Source organism: Halichoerus grypus, chromosome 8 (assembly GCF_964656455.1).
Source record: "Halichoerus grypus chromosome 8, mHalGry1.hap1.1, whole genome shotgun sequence".
NCBI lineage: Eukaryota > Metazoa > Chordata > Mammalia > Carnivora > Phocidae > Halichoerus > Halichoerus grypus.
In genome coordinates this window covers 142,495,652-142,514,589 of record NC_135719.1, presented here as the reverse complement: position 1 = coordinate 142,514,589, position 18,938 = coordinate 142,495,652, and the positions used below count along the sequence as shown (strand labels likewise).

The 18,938-nt window shown below is 45.3% G+C and overlaps 1 protein-coding gene across 1 annotated transcript in view; it reads left to right on the top strand.

Annotated features, from left to right (window-relative positions):
• The window catches only part of CLMN (calmin), a 119,493-nt gene extending 115,075 nt beyond the window's left edge, over nt 1–4,418 (top strand). Inside the window, exon 15 of the mRNA XM_078054162.1 lies at nt 2,970–4,418. The gene's annotated coding sequence lies outside the window, so the exon portion shown is untranslated. The remainder of the gene's footprint in view (nt 1–2,969) is intronic.
• Nucleotides 4,419–18,938: the final 14,520 nt, after the last annotated feature.

Here is an 18,938-nt window from a genome sequence, read left to right as displayed (position 1 = left end):
CAGAAGCGTTTAGCGGCTGCCTCTTCCAGCAATCTTTATAAGTCATAGAATATTCGATAGCCTTAGGGATCTCATAAGGGTCTATCACTTTGAGCAACAAGAACACTGAAGGTCAGGAAGGGGACGTGACTCGTCACACTGCTAGTGAGTGACCCCAGGGTGGTCATCTTGATTCCCAATGACATTTTCTACAAAACTCCATCCTCCAGCCCCTGAAGCTTCCCTGCTCCTCCCTCCTTGCCAAGAACTCAGAACGTCACGAAGCTAATCTCTCAAACACAAATCGGAATAAACAAGTAAAGAAGGTATCTTACTGAATATCAGAAAGCATCAAAGCTTCTTCGGTAAGAACTATTCTCTTTCCGTGGTGACGTCACTGGAGTGCAGTCCCATGACAGGACGCTTTTCACGCAAGCTCAGTTTTTCTTGGATCTTGGAGGCCTGCTGGAGTTTTGAGATGTGGCCTCTCTCTCTTTCTGCCTAGAGACCTTCCTCAGGGGTCTGTGCCGAATTCCCTACCTGTACTCAGCTTCACATCCTGAAGTCCCCAAAGTGGGTTGCACTGAATTTCAGGCCAGCGTGGCTTCTCAGAACCTTCTCGGCGATGCTCTTGCCAGGAAGCGAGCCCATAAAGCTCTCCAGGTCCAGCTGTGTTCTTTCTCTTTCCCCGACATTGCATAATCGCTGCTGAAACCGCCTTTAGGGGAAGATTTAAGATCCTGGGCCTGCAGCTGCCGTGCGGAGCCCCCGCAGAATAGCAGGTTATTCGTCCGGCCCTGCAGCCGGTGAGCGGGGCAGCTCTGATGACGAGGGCCAGGAGCCCGGGCGAGACACTGAGGCTGAGAGCTGGAGGGGCGATATCGTGCTTATTTGCTGAAAATTACTGCAGAGTTTGCCTTCCCAGTTAGCCAAGGGAGGGAGCCAAGAAAGGAGACGTAGCTTCTTTGCTGGACGCTGAGTCCACAGATCTTTCGAGTCGGCCTTGTCAGTCATTTCCTTGAGGAACGACAGCAGTTCAGGGAAGTGAGCCTGGTGCCTGAGAAGCACGGGCTTGGGCTGAGTTGGGCCCCAGATCTTCCATTTCTGTCGTGTGCAGACTCAACGTGAGCGCTCAGCCCGCCTTGCTGTGATTTTTCGGAGCTCCCCACTGACCGTCAGGCCTTGTCATTTCTCCTGCGTGGGCTTGGGGTGAGCTTGGTCGAGTAATTGGGCAAAGGCTTAGAGACTCAGAGCTCCCGCTTCTCTGAGAGCCGGCAGAGGACCATTCGAGTTCCTGTGCGCCCCGGCCCGTCCAGCGGTCAGCAGACCCCGCAGAGCCAGGGAGACTGACTTATAATTTGCTCTGAGAACCTTGATGAAAACACATCAGGCAAGCAGTTCTCACCAGCCCAGGGCTGTTGCATCAACAAGCCAGGAAACATCTTTGGGTATGGGGAGGAGACAACCAGTATTTTGTGCTGTTTGACCACGTTCTTCTTAAATACAACACTACTCAGCCATCCGGGGGCTGATCCCACTGCGAACTTTTTAAATTCCTGACACCCAGAAGCCAAGTCTAGCTTTCATCCCGCAGGGGTCTGCGTAACTGAAACCATTTTCCTTACATCACAATTCCCTTTCCTCCTCCTCCGAGAGGTGTCCTGGGCTCCAGAAAGCGCAGGTTTGGGAATCAGCCAGATCTAGGTCTGAGTCCCTGCTCTGTCACCTGGTATCTGGATGATCATTAAGCTCTCTGAATGTCTTCTGCGCAGAGCAGACCCTGCGTACATCCTCGTTGAATGAATAATGCTTCCTTGCAAGTTTGCCTCGAAGCTGTAAAGTGTCCGGCAGCTCCTTGCTCTGAATTCCCCTCCTCTCTGAGCTTTGCAGACACCTCCTTTCCTTATGTTCCATTGACCAAAGCTTCTTGAAGCCTCTCCAGCCCACCTCCATCCCACCAACTGCTCTGTCTCATATCTAACCCAAACCTTTTAAAGAGGAAGTTGAGGAGCGCCTGGGGGGGCTCAGGCAGTGGAGTGTCCAGCTCTTGGTCTCAGCTCGGGTCTTGATCTCAGGGTCATGAGTTCAGGCCCCATGTTGGGCTCCACGCTGATTTCAAATGCTGATTTTCATCCTGGACTTCACTGCTTAGAAGATAGTTACACCCTAAGGATGTTCTGATTCTTGATGGCTTTGGCCAAGTTGGCATCTGTGGGTGGAGATTCCCAGAGCTGGGAAGGTGGGAACTTGGTTAGTCAGGTTGCAGTTCCCCACCACATGTCCTTCTCCCCCCTCCCAAATTTCTGCACACCACTCCCAACCCCATACCAAAACCACTCAGATGTCTCCTTCATGCTTGCATAAAAATGACTGAAGATGACCCAGATTCATGTTTTCGCCTATGGTTGCAAATTTGCAACCAAAATGACTGCCTCTAAAGAACAGCCAGCAGTAAAATCTCGGCGTCTAACCTCAAAAACTTCAGCCACCAGTTAACTAGCCATCCTGCCTGAGCTAATCACCTTTCCAACCCAAACACATGCTTTTTTTTTTTTTTTTTAAGATTTATTTATTTATTAGAGCAAGTACGAGTTGGGGGAAAGGCAGAGGGAGAGAGAGAATCTCAAGCAAACTCCATGCTGAGTTCGAAGCCTGATATGGGGCTTGATCTCATGATCCTGAGGTCATGACCTGAACTGAAACCAAGAGTCAGATGCCCAACTGACTGAGCCACCCAGGCGCCCTCCAACACACGCTTTTTCAGAGCAGGAAATTAGGCTCTCTCCTTCAAAACACAAACACACTTCATTGGGCTGGGCAGAGCACAATTAAAATAAGGATGGAGGATTTGAATTACTTGGATGAAGCCATAATTGGTTGGTCTGTGAGATAGGAATACTTATTTTTCCTTTGTTTTAAGTTTAAAAGTTGTGATTTTTACACTGTTGCAAAAACAGAAATATCTTTTGATTGGTTTATTGCATTTGCAGTGGCTCGGACTTCTTTTAGCCCCACCCAAAGTCAATAAGAGCATATCCTCTGCAAGACTGTGCTATAAGGAAGAACAGCCGCAAAGGCCTGTATTCTTAAATGTCATGCGAGGATTGAACCAAAGGAAGACGCTGGGCGTTTCTGTAACCTGGGAGTTGACATTGTTCCAAAGTAGGACAACACCGGCCTGAGCATCAGGAACCTACATCCGGACTCTGACTCACCTGCTGTGACACCTTGAATAATTCATTTACCATTCTGGGTCGGAAGTTGGAAAATCTTTTAAAAATTCCTTCCTAGGTTTAAAAATCCAAAGGTTAACAAGGTAGATTTTTTAAAAAATCTCAGTAAGTGACCTATTTGCTTAAAATAAATGCATCTCTGTATTTCTAAGTGAAATCCAAAGCTTAGAACATTGCTTCTGGGTTTTGTATCTGATAAAGGTGCCTTCAGAAAGGGTTTGGTAAAACAAAGCTTAGTCTGTTAAGGTGTGGGAATGAAAGTTGGAGTAGAATGAAGGAGATCTGCTTCCTAGGGCTCCCAGACCTAAACTGGTCTCCCTAAATTAAGTCCACGTCGGAGGCAGTTTGCCAGGGAAATCTGTCCCAGATGCCAAAGTTCAGCAGTAGGAACAAAGAACTATAAACAGGACCTTCCTACCCTTCCCATCTTTTCCCCCTTCCCCTGGTGGACTCAAAATTAACCGGTGCAAAAATCCCACTCGTGTCGGGCTGTTTGCATTGTAACATTGGATCCTTCAGCCGAAGGCTGGCACGTTAGTGGAGAATGTTCCAGAGTGGGCCCGCACCTGTGGGGCAGGGTGCCGTGAGGAGGAGGCCTGCCTTTTGCGCTTGAAATCACACCATAAGACAGTGCCTGCATCACTTGCCTTGCAGCCAAAGACAAATAGGAACCATGGTTGTTCCCTCCCGTGTGTCGTGTGTCGTTTGGACAGATGACTAAGCCTGGCAACAGTTTCCTCTGAGCCTGTTCTCGAGGATGGTGACAGGAGTTTGCTTCAAGGTCTGTAATATGTTTAACAGATTCAATACTACTGTTTCTTTTAACGTCATGGCAAAGCTTCAGGGACAATGTCTGAACATTTTTATGGAGAGCGCTAAGAGAACTATGGAGAAAAAAGTGAGATGTTATTTTGTAGAACAAGGATTATTTTGTCTATTGAGTATATATATATATAGTCGTAGCTTTGTAAAAAGGGATCTTTGTAAAAAAAAAAAGATTGTATGAATGTGCCCTCTTATTTATTGATTATTGTAAATGAAGATATAAATGACTATTTGCATAATTTGTACCTGTAGGAAGTTAACTGGAGTATTTGCTATTTGACCGTTTTCTATTAAGGAATAGTAGGCTCGGTGCTATGATGAATGGTCTTGGAAAATCCCATGTATTCTTAAAATTTTTAAGTATAAATTTCACGAACTGTCCATTTCCTTGATAACTTTTATTTCCCTGCGTGTCGGTGTCTTTGCCAGTCAGAAATTGCACCGTCTTTCCAGTGTCCCACCCACGAGGACTGTGGCCAGGGTCAAAGTGAAGCCAGTTGGCTTTCGAGCTGTAGAGATTGTTGGGAATGTGCCCCTTCTGACCATGAACTCGCCTTGAGCCTTGGCGCGGGAAGCTCCCAGAAGACCCCTCGGTAGTAAGCAGCATAACAATAGCTACAGGCTCTGTAGTTACACTGCCTGGACCTGATCTGTCTCTTACCAGCCCTCCGGCCCACAGCAAGGGACGCTGGTAGCCCAGGCTCCCCCAGAAAACAGAGCCCAAGTAAAGCTTATGTGCAAATGCACCGTGGAGGGGGTGAGTGTAGTCCCAGGGCAGCAAGAGTGAGGCAAGGAAAAGAGGGAAAGCAAATTAAAGGCAGGGCACCGTATTTGTTGCTCATTTGCTAGGAGTCAGGCGCTGTTCTGGCTGCTGAGAATCCAGCAGTAAATGAGACCAAAGTCTTGTGCTCATGGGGCTTGTCCTCATGGAGCTTACATTCTTTTTTTTTTTTTTTAAGACTTATTTATTTTAGAGAGAGCGAGCGAGCAAGCAGGGGGAGGGACAGAGGGAGAGAGAGAGAATCCTGAAGCAGACTCTCTGCTGAGGGCAGAACCCGACACGGGGCTCGATCCCAGGACCCTGAGATCATGACCTGAGCCAAAATCCAAAGTCAGCCGCTTAACCGACTGAGCCACACAGATGCCCCTGGAGCTTCCATTCTAAGTCAGGGGGAGAGAGACCTGAACAAAATAAGTAAAATATACAGCATGTCACATATATATCAGTGAGAGCTAGAAGAAAGTCAGGGAAGGGGGATCGGGTTGGGAACAGGTGGGGAGGTGAACAGTATGAATAGTCAAGAAGGCCTCACTGTGGGACAGGCGTCTGACTAAAGGCCCAAAGGAGATGCAGGGACAAGTCCCTCAAATGTCTGGGGAAGAGCTTTCCAAGCAGCGGTTAGAGAGGCACTGAGATGCGTCCACGGCCGGTGTTCTTAAGGGACCCCGCGAGTCCCATGGGGCCAAAGCAGTGAGTTGGGGGTAGGAGGAGAGGTCGGCGCTCACTGCATCGGGTCAGGCAGGGCCTTGTAGGATGTCAGAAGCACTTTGGCTTTTACTCTGAGTGAGCTGGGACCCGCGGGAGGGTTTGAGCACGTGGGACTTACTTACATTTTAGCAGGCTGGGCTGCCACCATGAGAGTAGATGCTGGGGGACAAGGGCAGAGCGCGGAGCCAGCTCGGAGGCCTTTCGGCAGGGAAGGGAAGAGAGGACACTGCTATGGGCCACGGTGGAGAGCAGCACCTGTTTGGATGTATTTTGGAAGCAGACCCTCTGGAGTTGCCAATGGATTGGGTGTGGCGTGCAAGAGAAGAAGAGGGTCAAGAAAGGCTCTGAGGTTTGGCCTGAGCGGCTGGAACAGTGGGGGTGCTGTGCGCCGAGGTGGGGGGTTGTGGAAGGGGCAGGTTTGGAGCATGTTAAGTTATGATGCCTGTTGGATGTACCCCTTCTCTCTCCTTGCCCAAGGGTTCTCGGCCCACAGTGCGGGGAATGCCCCGGGGTGACCCATCATCAGTCAACACTGGCTATGTCCCACCTTGGGGTTTGGATCCCAGGTCCCCAGCACACCAACCAGCCATTCCCACTGGCATCCCATGGAGCCTCCACCTTTGCGCCCCCCTGCCCCCCCACATGGGCATTCCCACCTCTCACCTTGCTGTCTTGGCATTTTTCATCTTCTGAACATGATTTAATCTCTGATCTTGGCCTTGTGGGAAGCCTGCTCCCTGCTTGAACGGAGGCGAGGAGAAAATGCAGGGTGAAAGCACATCCAACTATCTGGCCACATTAAGAAGTGGGGGGATCATGCCAGGAAGCTATTTCCTGCGCGGGGCCTGCCAAAGCCTATAACCAGCCGCACGTAGTCATGTTTCAACTTGACGGTTCGACCCTATTTTGGACAGCGTGACTGTGCCATAAAAAGGTCAAATGTGAAGCCAGGGTGACATTTTCCTTCCCAGGAATGGCTGTAACATTTAGAATTAATTTCAGTAGCCTCTGACAGAAAGCCCACAAAAGCACTGGCTTAAACACGACCAAAGTTGTACTGTTGTCTGTTTTAGGAGAGAGGCCATCAATCCAGGGTTGGCTGGTGGCTTCCCTGTCCTCAGTGCCCCCAGCACTCTCGCTGCATCACCCCTAGACTGCCATCCTTGTCCTCACGCTCCAAAATGCTGTCCGTCCCACCCCACAAATGACCCAGGCATGTTTCATGCTGTAGGATGGCAGAAGGGGCAGAAGTCGGCCACCCTGCTTTTAAGACTCCCCGGGAGAACCAGACAACACACCACCTCCTGTCATCACTGAGCTGCTAGGGGGTCAGGAGAGGTGTCCTTTGGCTGAATACTCTGCTACACGGACTTCTAACAGGAGGGGGACGTAGCTGGGGACAGGCAGCCTCGGCGACACTTCCTAAGTCCTGGCTGTCAGGTTGGGCCACCTGGCTGCAGCTTCTCCATTAAATGTGCTTGTGTGGAAGGCGTCCTGGGTGCACAGGCCCAGTGTTGGTGATGAGGACAGGAAAAAGGTGAAGTCCAGCCCCTGAAGGAGCCAGCGAGTAGCTGGAGAGCAAAGCGGCATATATGGGGGCCGTTGGCTACCATTTCTTGAGCACTTTCCTAGGGCCATAGAGACCCTTTCTACCATCATCAAACACAACATCCCAGGTGGGGGGTGGCCCTGTCCTGCGCATGAGAAGGTTGAGGTTGGATAAAATCAATTCACTCGCATGCTGCCCAGAGGGGTTAGAATAAGAACTTGGGGTCACCAGACTGTCCACATCAGCCTGCCTTTTGTGCTCCCAGCTGTGCCCCCCCCAACAAGAGGACGTGAACTGGCGCCTGGGATCCATGGCTGCTCCCAGAAAGAACAGCCCCCCAGGATTCCGGTCTGAAGCCCACAGCCTGCCAGGGGCAAGAAAACTGGATAGGACAGCTTCCCCTGCTACCCTGTGCCAGGCAGGGGTCAGTTCTCCTGGGGACCTCGGGGAAGTCTCTAACTTTCCTGGGCCTCAGATCCTTCAGATGCGACATGAAAATAGTAAGAGGCCCATTGTGAGGATTGAAATGAGCAACTGTCTGTGAAAATCCCCAAGATGACCCAACGACAGGCTTCTACTATAAGCCTGTATCCTCCAACATCGTCAAAGCGCCAGACGGGACTGAACCAAATCAGACTCTCCCTCTCTTTCAAACACTCCAGAAGCCCTGGACACCAACTGGGGGGGGAGGGGGAGCGAATCTCCAAATGTCCTCCTATGTACAAAATGTGAAATGGTGGCCGGCACTGCATTCCCGGGACCAATGAGACCTCAAACCAGAGAGAGACACCCCATCACATAGGTGCTATGGAAAACGTTCAGCTTTTCTAAATTAAAAAAAAATAATGATAGCTTTCACTTTTACTATGTATGTGATAAGTGGCATAAAAGTCTAGGCTGCCCTTCCTCCCCAGCACATCCTATAACTTGTGGTTTAAAGTTGTTACTGGGGCGCCTGGGTGGCTCAGTCGTTAAGCGTCTGCCTTCGGCTCAGGTCATGATCCCAGGGTCCTGGGATCGAGCCCCGCATCGGGCTCCCTGCTCGGCGGGAAGCCTGCTTCTCCCTCTCCCTCTGCCTGCCGCTCTGCCTACTTGTGCTCTCTCTCTGTCAAATAAATAAATAAAATCTTTAAAAAAAATAAAATAAATAAAATAAATAAAGTTGTTACTAAAAGCTAATTCACGCCCGGATCTGTGGGCCAGGTAGGTGGGGTCTCCGCATCAGTTAGGAAATCCGTTCAGCTGCATGTTATAGAAACTCGGCCCCAGAAGCCTCACCACAGAGGCTTTAATTTCTCTCCCAGGCCATTGAAATAGGTGGTTCTGAGGTGTAGCAGCTCCGTGATGTCACCAGTGTCTCAGGGTTTAGTCTATTCTGCCACTCTTAGCATGTGGCTTTCACCCTCATGGTCTCTTCTGGTCAAAAGATGGTCTCTGCAGCCCCAGCCTCCCATCTCTGTGCCAGAACAGCAGAAGGAAGCCCCAAGGAGAAAGTGGAACAGTCCTGGTAGACTTCCATGTAAGTCCTATTGGCTGACACTGTGGGACATGACCAGCCCTGGGCAGCAAGGGAGGTTGGGAAATGTAGTTCTGTAGCTAAGACTTTGCTTCCAGTGCAGAAGGACCTGTCGACAGAGAAGAAGGAGAGAATGAACATTGGGGAGGCAGCTGGTTGTATCTGTTCCAGCCTCCCCTCATCCATCTTGGGGATTGGGGTTACCTCATTCTTTTCCAATGGAACACCAAATAATAATGACCACTTATTAAGTGTCTATTATGAACTAGGAAGTTTGTCAGACCCTTGGTGTTCTTTTTCAATCTTTGCAATAACCCTGAAGGCAGATTATTATCGTCCCCATTTTATTTTGTTTTTTAAAAGATTTATTTATTTATTTGAGAGAGAGAATGGGTGGGGGGAGCAAAGGGAAAGGGAGAGAGAGAATCCCAAGCAGACTCCCTACTGAGCTTGGAGCCCAGTGGGCTCCATCCCAGGACCCTGAGATCATGACTTGAGCTGAAATCAACAGTCAGCTGCTTAACCGACTGAGCCACCCAGGCACCCCTATCATCCTCATTTTATAGATGAAGAAATAGAGGCTGAGAAATGTCAAAGGTGAGAAGATCTAAGTCTTAACCCTGAGGTCTCCTTAAAATCGAACTTTCCGCTATAGCCCAATATACATCTTGATTATTGCCTCAGAGGAAGGGATGGTGCTGAGAGATTTTCACGCTGAAGATCATTCTTCTAAATTCAGCATCTTTCGTTTTCCGCTTGCTCCTCGGCTGCCTGTCCCATGGGTTCACTCGCTGATATAAACAATCTGCTATCCAGTCTCAGATGGCCATCTGCATTATTTTTGGTTCCCGCGAATATTTTTGTAGCAAAACGCCTGTGAACACAAGTGCTTGAAAGTTCACCTCTGTTTCTTGAGGTCCAAGGGAGCCTGGGTCTTAAGGAAACTGATCAGTCAAAATCCTTCGTTCCAAGCAAAAGCAATTGACTCTGGACGATGAAGCAGAAAGACGTAAATGAAAAGGACAGAGGTGGGGTAGTTAATAATGCTGGAGGGTTTTTGTTTGTTTATTGTTTGTATAATCAAAGGCTATGCATTCTCCCCAAATCAACTAAGTAAGTAAATAAAAGGATATGGGCTCGCTCATAGGACTGTTGGCAGAGGTAGAGAATGGAATTTGAAGCTAAAGCTTTGAGAACAATACCCAAGTTGGATGAGAAAAATCTCTGCATTTGTGGTGCCCCGTCAAGCCCCAGGGAAAAGCACCCGCGATACCCCTCTGTTGCCCTTTCAGCACCAGGAGCTCAACTTTGCAAAAGCTTCCACTACCACTGCCTCCCCCAAAGCCAGGTGCCCGCCACCACGTCTCATCCTGGGAAACAGGACTCCACAAGCAGGAATTTCTCGAAGTGCAGAAGATTGTTCAGAAGATGACGGGCTGGCGACACGAAGGACCCTTGTGGTGATGGAAATGTTCTGTATTAGCCTGTATCAGTGTCACCATCCTGGTTGTGATATGTTAGTATACATTTGCAGGATGGTCCTATTGGGGAAACTGAGTAAAGGGTACACAGGATCTCTGTATTATTTTGAAGGAAAAGAAAAGTTCTTCTCTACCCTCAAGGTCTTCCAGCTGGACTAAGAATTAAATTTACATGAGACAGATTAACAGGAGAAAAAAAAACGTTTTATTACGTGCTCACAGAAAACTTCGAGAGCTCTAATTAATAGGGAATTCTAGTTTGGGCTGGGGTAGTAAATTAGTAAAAAGTAACAAGGGTAGTCTCTACAGGCTTCCTGGCTCTAAATTTCCCACCTCTGGTGGTAAGGATGTCTGTCTACCTCCTGGTACAAGGAGGGTACCTTTCACATGGGACATTTATTTACTGCTTTCAAGAGGATGGAGGAAGTTCTGATTGTCCTTCTTGCACTGGCTGTCCATTAAGTGACTTCTATTTAAAATAACCAATATGCCAAGAGGCACATTTGGGGGCAGCCTGCCGTTGACCCCTACAATTTCTTGCAACTACCTGTGAATCTACAATTATCTCAAAAAAAAAGTTTAACTGTGAAAGATTGTTAAGAGAATAAAAAGACAGGCCACAGACTGGGAGAAAATATTTGAAAGACGTATCTGGTAAAAAAAAAAAGGACACCTAGGGGCTCCTGGGTGGCTCAGTCATTAAGCGTCTACCTTGGGCTCAGGTCATGATCCCAGGGTCCTGGGAATGAGCCCCGCATAGGGCTCCCTGCTCGGCGGGGAGTCTGCTTCTCCCTCTCCCACTCCCCCTACTTGTGTTCCCTCTCTTGCTGTGTCTCTCTCTGTCAAATAAATAAAATCTTTAAAAAAAAAAAAGGACATATATTCAAAATATTTAAAAACAAAAAACAAAAAACAAGCCCTCTTAAAACTCAATAAGAAAACAACCCAATTAAAAAGTAAGAAAAAGACCTGAACAGATACCCCACCAACAGAAATCTACAGATGGCAAGTAAGCATTTAATAGGATGCTCAACATCATAGGTCATTAGGGAATTGCAAATTAAAACGAGATCGAACTTCACATCTATTAGCATGGCCAATGTCCAGAACACTGCCAACCCCAAATGCCAGAAAAGATACAGAGCAACAGAAACTCATTCATTGCTGTTGGGAATGCAAAATGGTATCACCATCTTGGAAGACAGTTTAGCAGTTTCCAACAAAGCTAAGCATAGTGTTAAAAAAAAAAAAGTTCAGCTGAGTAAATTTGAAGGTCTAATTGGTTTTATTAAACAACTCAAGAATCGAGCAACAGCCCATGAAGCAAGTAGAGAGATGCTCAGAGGAGTTGTACCAAATGGAAGGTTTTCATAGGCAGGAGGGTGATGCAGGAAGTTACTAGCAAAAGAAAAGAAAGGATTGTTTCAACCAGAACATCTTCTTTTGGTGGGGGAGGGGAGGGAAGGGCAGGGTTTGTATCACGCAGATGATCTCACTACTGCTGATCCGAAATGTCCTGGGGGACTTGTAAAAGGTCACGTTCTTGGAAGAGGTTGAAATTGTAGTTAAATCTTCATTTGCTATCCTGGGGGGCAAAAGACTCCCATCTGGGCTTGTTCTTTCTTTTTTAACAATTGTCTTACCAAATGATCCAGCAATCATGCTCCTTGGTATTTACCCAAATGAGTTGAAACTTCTTTCCATACAAAACCCCATACATGGATGTTTATAGCAGCTTTATTCATAATTGCCCAACCTTGGAAGCAACTAAGATGTCCTTCAACAGGTGAGTAGATAAACAAATCGTGGTACATTTATACAATGAGATGTTATTCAGCGATACAAAGAAATGAGCTATCAAGTCATGAAAATACACGGAGGAACCTTACATGCAAACTGGTAAATGAAGAAAGCCAGCGTGAATAGGCTACACACCTTATGATTCCAACTACAGTACATGACATTCTGAAAAAGGCAAAACTATGGAGACAGTAAAAAGTTCTGTGGTCGCCTAGGTTCACAGGGGAGAGTGGCAGGGAAGAACTGGCAGAGCGCGGGCTTTTTGATGAAACTATTCTGCACGATTCTGTAATTGTGGGTACATGTCATTATGCATTTGTCAAAACCCCCAGCCCTACCCTCCCGTAAAGTATGGACTTTGGGTGACAATGATGTGTCGGTGCAGGAAAGCCGATTGTAACAAATGTACCCCACTAACGCGAGATGTTAAAAATAGGAAAATTGTAGAATTGTGCAGTAGCGCACACGGACACTCTCTGTACATTTTGCTCAATTTTTCCTTAAGCCTAAAACCGCTCTACACAATGAAGTCTATTCAATTTTTTTTTAGCTTAATTAAAAAGAGAAAAGAGTGATAATCATGATTACAACAGGAAGTTACTACAGAATTACGTCAAGAGGTTAGAGGTACACTGCTGCCCCGGGGAGAGATCCGAAGAGTCAAGTCACATAAGACAAAGAACAAATCCTAAAGGAACCCATGGGGGGAAATGACAACTAAAGAAATATAAAAGTACCACTTTACACATTTTAAATTCACAGAATGCAAATTGAGACGGTATTTTACACATGCTAAATCAGCGTACAATTTCAGATGCCACCTGGCATTCGCCAAAGCTGTGGGGAGTGTGATAGGATAATTTCCGACTAGTAGGAGTCTACTTCATAAACACTTCCACTTGCTGGTGTGCTGAGCAAGATGCTCATGCGTTTTGACCAGAAAATTCTAGAAATTTATTCTAAGGAATGTTTCCTGAGAACCCAATTCTACAGAAGTTAAAAACCTATTGAGGAATATTATTGTTCAGGAAGACTGCCCTGGTGTCTCCAATAAATTGATATTTTAAAAAAGTGGGTGGGGGGGGAGATGTTACAGGATAGAGGAGACTTAGAAGACATAACAGCCAAATGCAACGTATGCACTTCGTCTGGGCTCTGATTTGAATGAAGTGTAAAACGATACTTTTTAGACCTATGGAGAAATTTTAATATGGACTGGAAAGGAGGTGATATTGACAAATTATTGTTCATTTTGTGATGTAAAAAGTGGCAGATGATTATGTTTTAAAAAGTCATTATCAAAGAGGCATTTTGAAGTATTTATAGGTAAAATGTCATGCTAAAAATAATCCAACTTTTATGGTATGTATATTTTACCATGATTTTCTAAAACCCATAAATATATGTAGTGGTGGGGAAAGGGGGTATGGGAATGAAATAAGATTGGTAAATGTTGACAGTGGCTGAAAATTTATGATGATGTGGCCATGTGATGAAGATCCAATAAGATTCAAGAGAAAGTGACATGACACACGTGCTATTCATCGGTCTTGCTCTTAAAAAAAAAAACAAAAAACTCCATGTACACGTGTTCCCCCGATCTTTGCCATTTCCCACACCTACCCTGGGGGAGTCAGAAGGAACCAAGGAATCCTGACCCTTCTGTTGTCCCCTCATCTGAGAAGTTCATTCTTCATTGCACATAGATAAGAGTGAAGGACAGTTCATCTCCCTGGATCATTTCAGGACCAATTTCTAGGACTATATCAAGTGGGCATTCGTTTGGAAGTTACTCATTGAACACACTCTCCCCAGCTTAGTTTAAGTGCGGTAAATCACAGGGCATCCATGAACTTCACAGACAGAGGCTAGGAACTTTTAGTGTCAGCTTATTTAGGAATTTTCTTAGCCACTTGCTCGGTGAATACAGATTATGGAAAATTTGTATGCAGCATCTACGATGTGCCAAGCACTGTGTGAGTCCGAAGAAAACATATTAATAAGGTATTAATTCTCCCTCTTTTAAAGATGGTGTCATCTGGTGATTTAATTTATACAAGATTAAAGACAGAAATATGTGCAATATTGTTAGAAAATAGATCTTTCCAAGACCAAGCACAATGCTATTATTTCTGATTAGGTATAAAATTCTCTGCTTGCTTCAATCTAGCAGTGAAAGAATGGAGTTATACTATTCAGAATTTTTTTAACTGCAAAAACATAACAACAAAAATATTTTATTTTATTTTTTTATTTTTTTTTAAGATTTTTAATTTATTTATTTGACACAGAGAGAGAGACAGCGAGAGAGGGAACACAAGCAGGGGGAGTGGGAGAGGGAGAAGCAGGCTCCCCACTGAGCAGGGCGCCCGATGCGGGACTTGATCCCAGGACCCTGAGATCATGACCTGAGCCAAAGGCAGACGCTTAACGACTGAGCCACCCAGGCGCACCACAACAAAAATATTTTAAAGGAGACAATTCCACTGGTAATCACTTAATACATGTATTTAAAATTTTCTATTTAAGTCTGTCCTTGTTTATATTTACGTACAATTTTTACAAAGCCTAAGCAGAGCATATAGAGAAGTTTATACTTGGAAATATTTGGTCCAACCCTCCCTTCACTCAAACATTTTTCATATTTTTATATGAACTGCTTACATATTTTGATGGCTGCAGAATATCCCATCGTTCTGATAGCATATTTTGCTTAGTTACTATCTTTACGTTTGTTATTTAGGTTGTTTTGAATATTTTACCATGATTAAAAAAAAGGCTACAATAAACAACTTCATGAATTTAACCTTTTCCTTTTGGAGTATTTCTTAGCAAAAGTTCCCAGGAATATAATCACTAGTTCAAAGAGTGATTTATTTTTATGTTTTCTGCCAAGTCGATTGCCAAAGGAATTGCACCAATTATTATTACTAGGAATACAGCAGTTTTAACAGAATGTCACCATATTTGAGCATTTCCACATGCATTTTTGGTTAACTTAGAAAATATCTTTTAGAAATATATTTATAAAAATATGTCTTCTGGGGCACCTGGGTGGCTCAGTCATTAAGCGTCTGCCTTTGGCTCAGGTCATGATCTCAGGGTCCTGGGATCGAGCCCGCATTGGGCTCTCTACTCAGTGGGAGGCCTGCTTCTCCCTCTCCCACTCCCCCCTGCTTGTGTTCCCTCTCTTGCTTTCTCTCTCTCTGTCAAAAAAATAAATAAAAATCTTAAAAAAAAAAAGTCTTTTTTTTTTTTTTTTGGCTTTTTTAAGATTACAAATGGGATTGACCTCTTTATTTGAAAGTTGACTGCCCTTCTATGAAATATAACTGTCCTTTGCAGACATTATCCATCAGGGTCTTGAAGATATCATTGTATCTCTGGCTCTTTTTTTCTTCTTCAAGGCTTTATTTTTTTAGAACAGTTTTAGTATCATAGCAAAATTGAGAGGAAAGTACAGCAATTTCCCATACACTCCTGGCCCCCCCACACAGTTAACCTCCCCATTATCAACATCCCCCACCAGAGTGGGACATTTGTTACAACTGATAAACCTACAGGGACACATAGTAATCACCCAAAGTTCACAGTTTACATTAGGGTTTATCTCTGGCTTTTAAGTCTATTACTTGTACCAATTGCTTTCAATAGCAGTACAATTTTTAGGGAAACTCTTTAATTAAACATTTTCTGACAATGTAAAGCTAACAAGGATAACCAGGGCAAGTGAGTCCCATGGCTTTTTAATATATTTAAGCAAAAAGTATGAACGGATTAATAGATGCTAAAATGTTAATAATTTCACATGATATACGAAATACAGACTAGATCACCATGAAATATATAGCTCCATCTACTGTAAGTACTTTGAATTGGATATCTCTGAGTTTTGTACTTTATGGACCTTAGTTTATTTTCATCCTGAATTTAACTTGGGAGTTTTGTAAGCGATTTCAAGCTCAGAGCATTTTGCTAGACTCTAAGGCATTTAAACATAATTAACAAGAGGATGCTGCCCCTCAGATCTCCTAGCTGAATGTTTTGTGTTTTTTTAAAGATTTTATTTATTTACTTGAGAGAGAGAGAACACTCGTTCGCACTAACAGGGGAGAGGGAGAAGCAGGCTCCCCGCTGAGCCGGGAGCTCCATGCTGGGCTCGATCCCAGGACCTCAGGATCGTGACCTGAGCCAAAAGCAGAAACTTAACCAACTGAGCCACCCAAGTGCCCCATCCTAGGTGAACAGTTTTAAGGCAGCCCCTAACCCAGGCTGACATCTGGTGACCGGCTGACCCTGTCTTGCCTTGGAAGAACTGAGATTTTAGGGTCTAAGAGGAATTACTCTGCTTTACCTAAAGCTGCAATCATTGGAGGGGGGTGAAGTTAAGTGACAAGAAGGGAAAAGAATTCTGGAAAGGGTTGGAGAGATGGGTAGGGAAGGGACAAGGACAAAGAGAGGCCAGTGGTGTTCTCACTTATCCCCAGCTGACCAGCATTTCAAGCCAATGAAAGGTCAAGGTCAGAGGTGACAGTTCCATGATGGACCAGGTCATTCGTTCAGAGAAGGTGTGCCTTGTACGGGCCAGACAGCATGTTCCGAACTGGAAGAACCCTCAAGCAACTACTGTCTAGTAGATGAAAAAGATGCTCAAGCAAGTACCACACCCTGTGGTGGATGTTGAAATAAGCCTAGGTGTTTGCAATGTCCCTTGATAGTGGAGAGAAGGCAGACATTCACTTTGCTGCAGGGAGAAGGGCAGGAGCGGCGGGGCACCAGGCGTCACTCGGGTGACCTCACAAAGGAGGAAGCAGGTGAGATAAACACAGAACGGTAGGATTTCTAAGGGCACGGAAAGAGAGGAAGGGCATTTTGGGCGAGGGGAACAGCATGGACACTGGCATAGAGGTGTGAAATTTCATCATGTCTTTAGGAAACAGGGTAGCCAGGTGCGGCTAAAGCTTCGTAAGATGCCAGGGCAAGAAGTTACATAAGCGGGACCAGCTTCTTGAAGACCTTAAACTCGCAGGTGAAAATTCTGCAGACACAGAGAGCTTCGAGGCAGGGCAGAGACAAAAGAACAATCATCTAGAAGCAAAGCAGAGTGGATTGTAGTGCGTTAAGACCTGGAGGTCAGAGAGGTTGGTTAGGAAGGTATTGGAACGAGTTCGGAAGAGAAATGGAAGATCAGAACCAGGGCAGTAGCAGTATAAAGAGGAGGAAACAGAATCACAAGGGGAAGTTCAAATTCACCTTCGGAACAGACAGTGCGGGGCCGCCAACTGGACTTAGGTGGCATCTCTAACCAAGACAAGGACAATGGGAGAAGGGCTGATCAGGCATTTGATTAATATCCATGCACAGACACACTAAATGGCACATAAAAAGTGGTCCATCCATGTTATTTATTATTATTACTATTATATATCTCAAAAACGGAATCATCATTTGCTGACTTTTTTCAGATACTTGTTTTCATAGATAACTTTTAGAAAAGTTAAATAACTGAATTTCTTTGTGTTAAGCAAAATACTAGAGATTACTAGAAAAACTTATTGCATTTAAGATCATTAACCCTTAAATCAGAACCTTTCTAACTTAGTCTACTCAATGCTGCCCATAATGCAGCTGCAAAGCATTAAGATGTCACCACCCCTACTTTACCGCTGTCTCCTGCCCTCACGCTGGACTGGGAGTGTCCACAAGTCAGACGCCGACTTATTTGCCATTATGTCCCCACGCTCTAGGGCAATCTTAGAACATGGTCATGGCCAGTGTTCCCAAAACCTTTGTTGAAGAATGAAGGAAGAAATGCAAGAAAGAATGGACAAGGCAACAAAAGAATGAAATCCTGGGGAAGGAGATCCCTTCTTTTGGACTAAATATAATGTGTATCATACTTGGAAGTTGCCCAAATGGCCCAAGCAAGGGATGAGTAGAATGAACTCCTGGCAGACGTACTTAGCCACACCGGAATCCACAGTGAACAAGGGCCAGTTAGCTTCCCACCCAGAGGCAGTCCATCTGCCCACATCCTCCCTCTCCATAACAGTTTTCTCGCTAAATAGACTTGTCAAAGAGGGCAGGTTTTAGCCCAAATCATTTGGATTCAGTTTCCAATATTGTTCATATTTTCTGCACACTTCACAGACTTTTTGTACGAGGATATTGATTCAGGTACAAAAGCAGGTCATGTTTCTCACCTAAGAGTGGCTCCAAGCTGTTGGGATTCCAAGTTCTTTCTATCTTGTAGCTCTTGCACACTCAACAGGCAGCTTCCAGTACCTTGTGTGACATGACAGATCCAGCTCCCCACCACCATGTCCTTATTCCAGCCCCAGGAACGGAGAAAAGAAGGCAGGAGGACATCTTTATTTTAAGGGCATGACCCAGAAGTTGCATGCATTGCGTAATCCAAAGTTGGTCCCGTGGCCACCCTGGCTCCCAGGCATGCCAGGAAATGAAGCATCTAGCTGGCTCCCTGTGTGCCTGCCTGAAGCTTCCATTGCTACAGAGCGAGGTCCTTAACCTTTCTTAAGCCATGGATCCCTTTGGCAATCTGTTGAAACTGATTCTCAGAATTCTCAAACTGTTTAAGTAAAAAAAAAAAACCAACCAAAAAACTTTAAAAATACACATTAAAAATAATAGTGAAAGATTTGCATTTGTGCTTCTTATTGCATTAACAACAAACATGGTAGCAGGTCTAATCACTGCTGTAACTTACGGTGACTATCACCTTCATTACATTTGTAATTGAAGGAAATGATAAATTCCAGTTAGAGGTTAGTTAAAACAAAGATGTACTTTTTTTTTCCTTATCCTGGTTCATGAACACCCTGAATTCTATCCAAAGGCTTCTTGGAGTTTGCGAAACTCTTTTATGCATCTCCACTAATAGCATAAGATGAAGGGACACTGGGGGGCACTCATAGTATGGGCCACACTCCACATTTCCATCCAGGCCCAGATTCTGTGGTCAACACTCTTTGTAGTAGTCAGGGTTCAATGAGGAGACAGAAACCACAGAGACATTTGAAAGGGAAAAGTTTAGGGGCACCTGAGT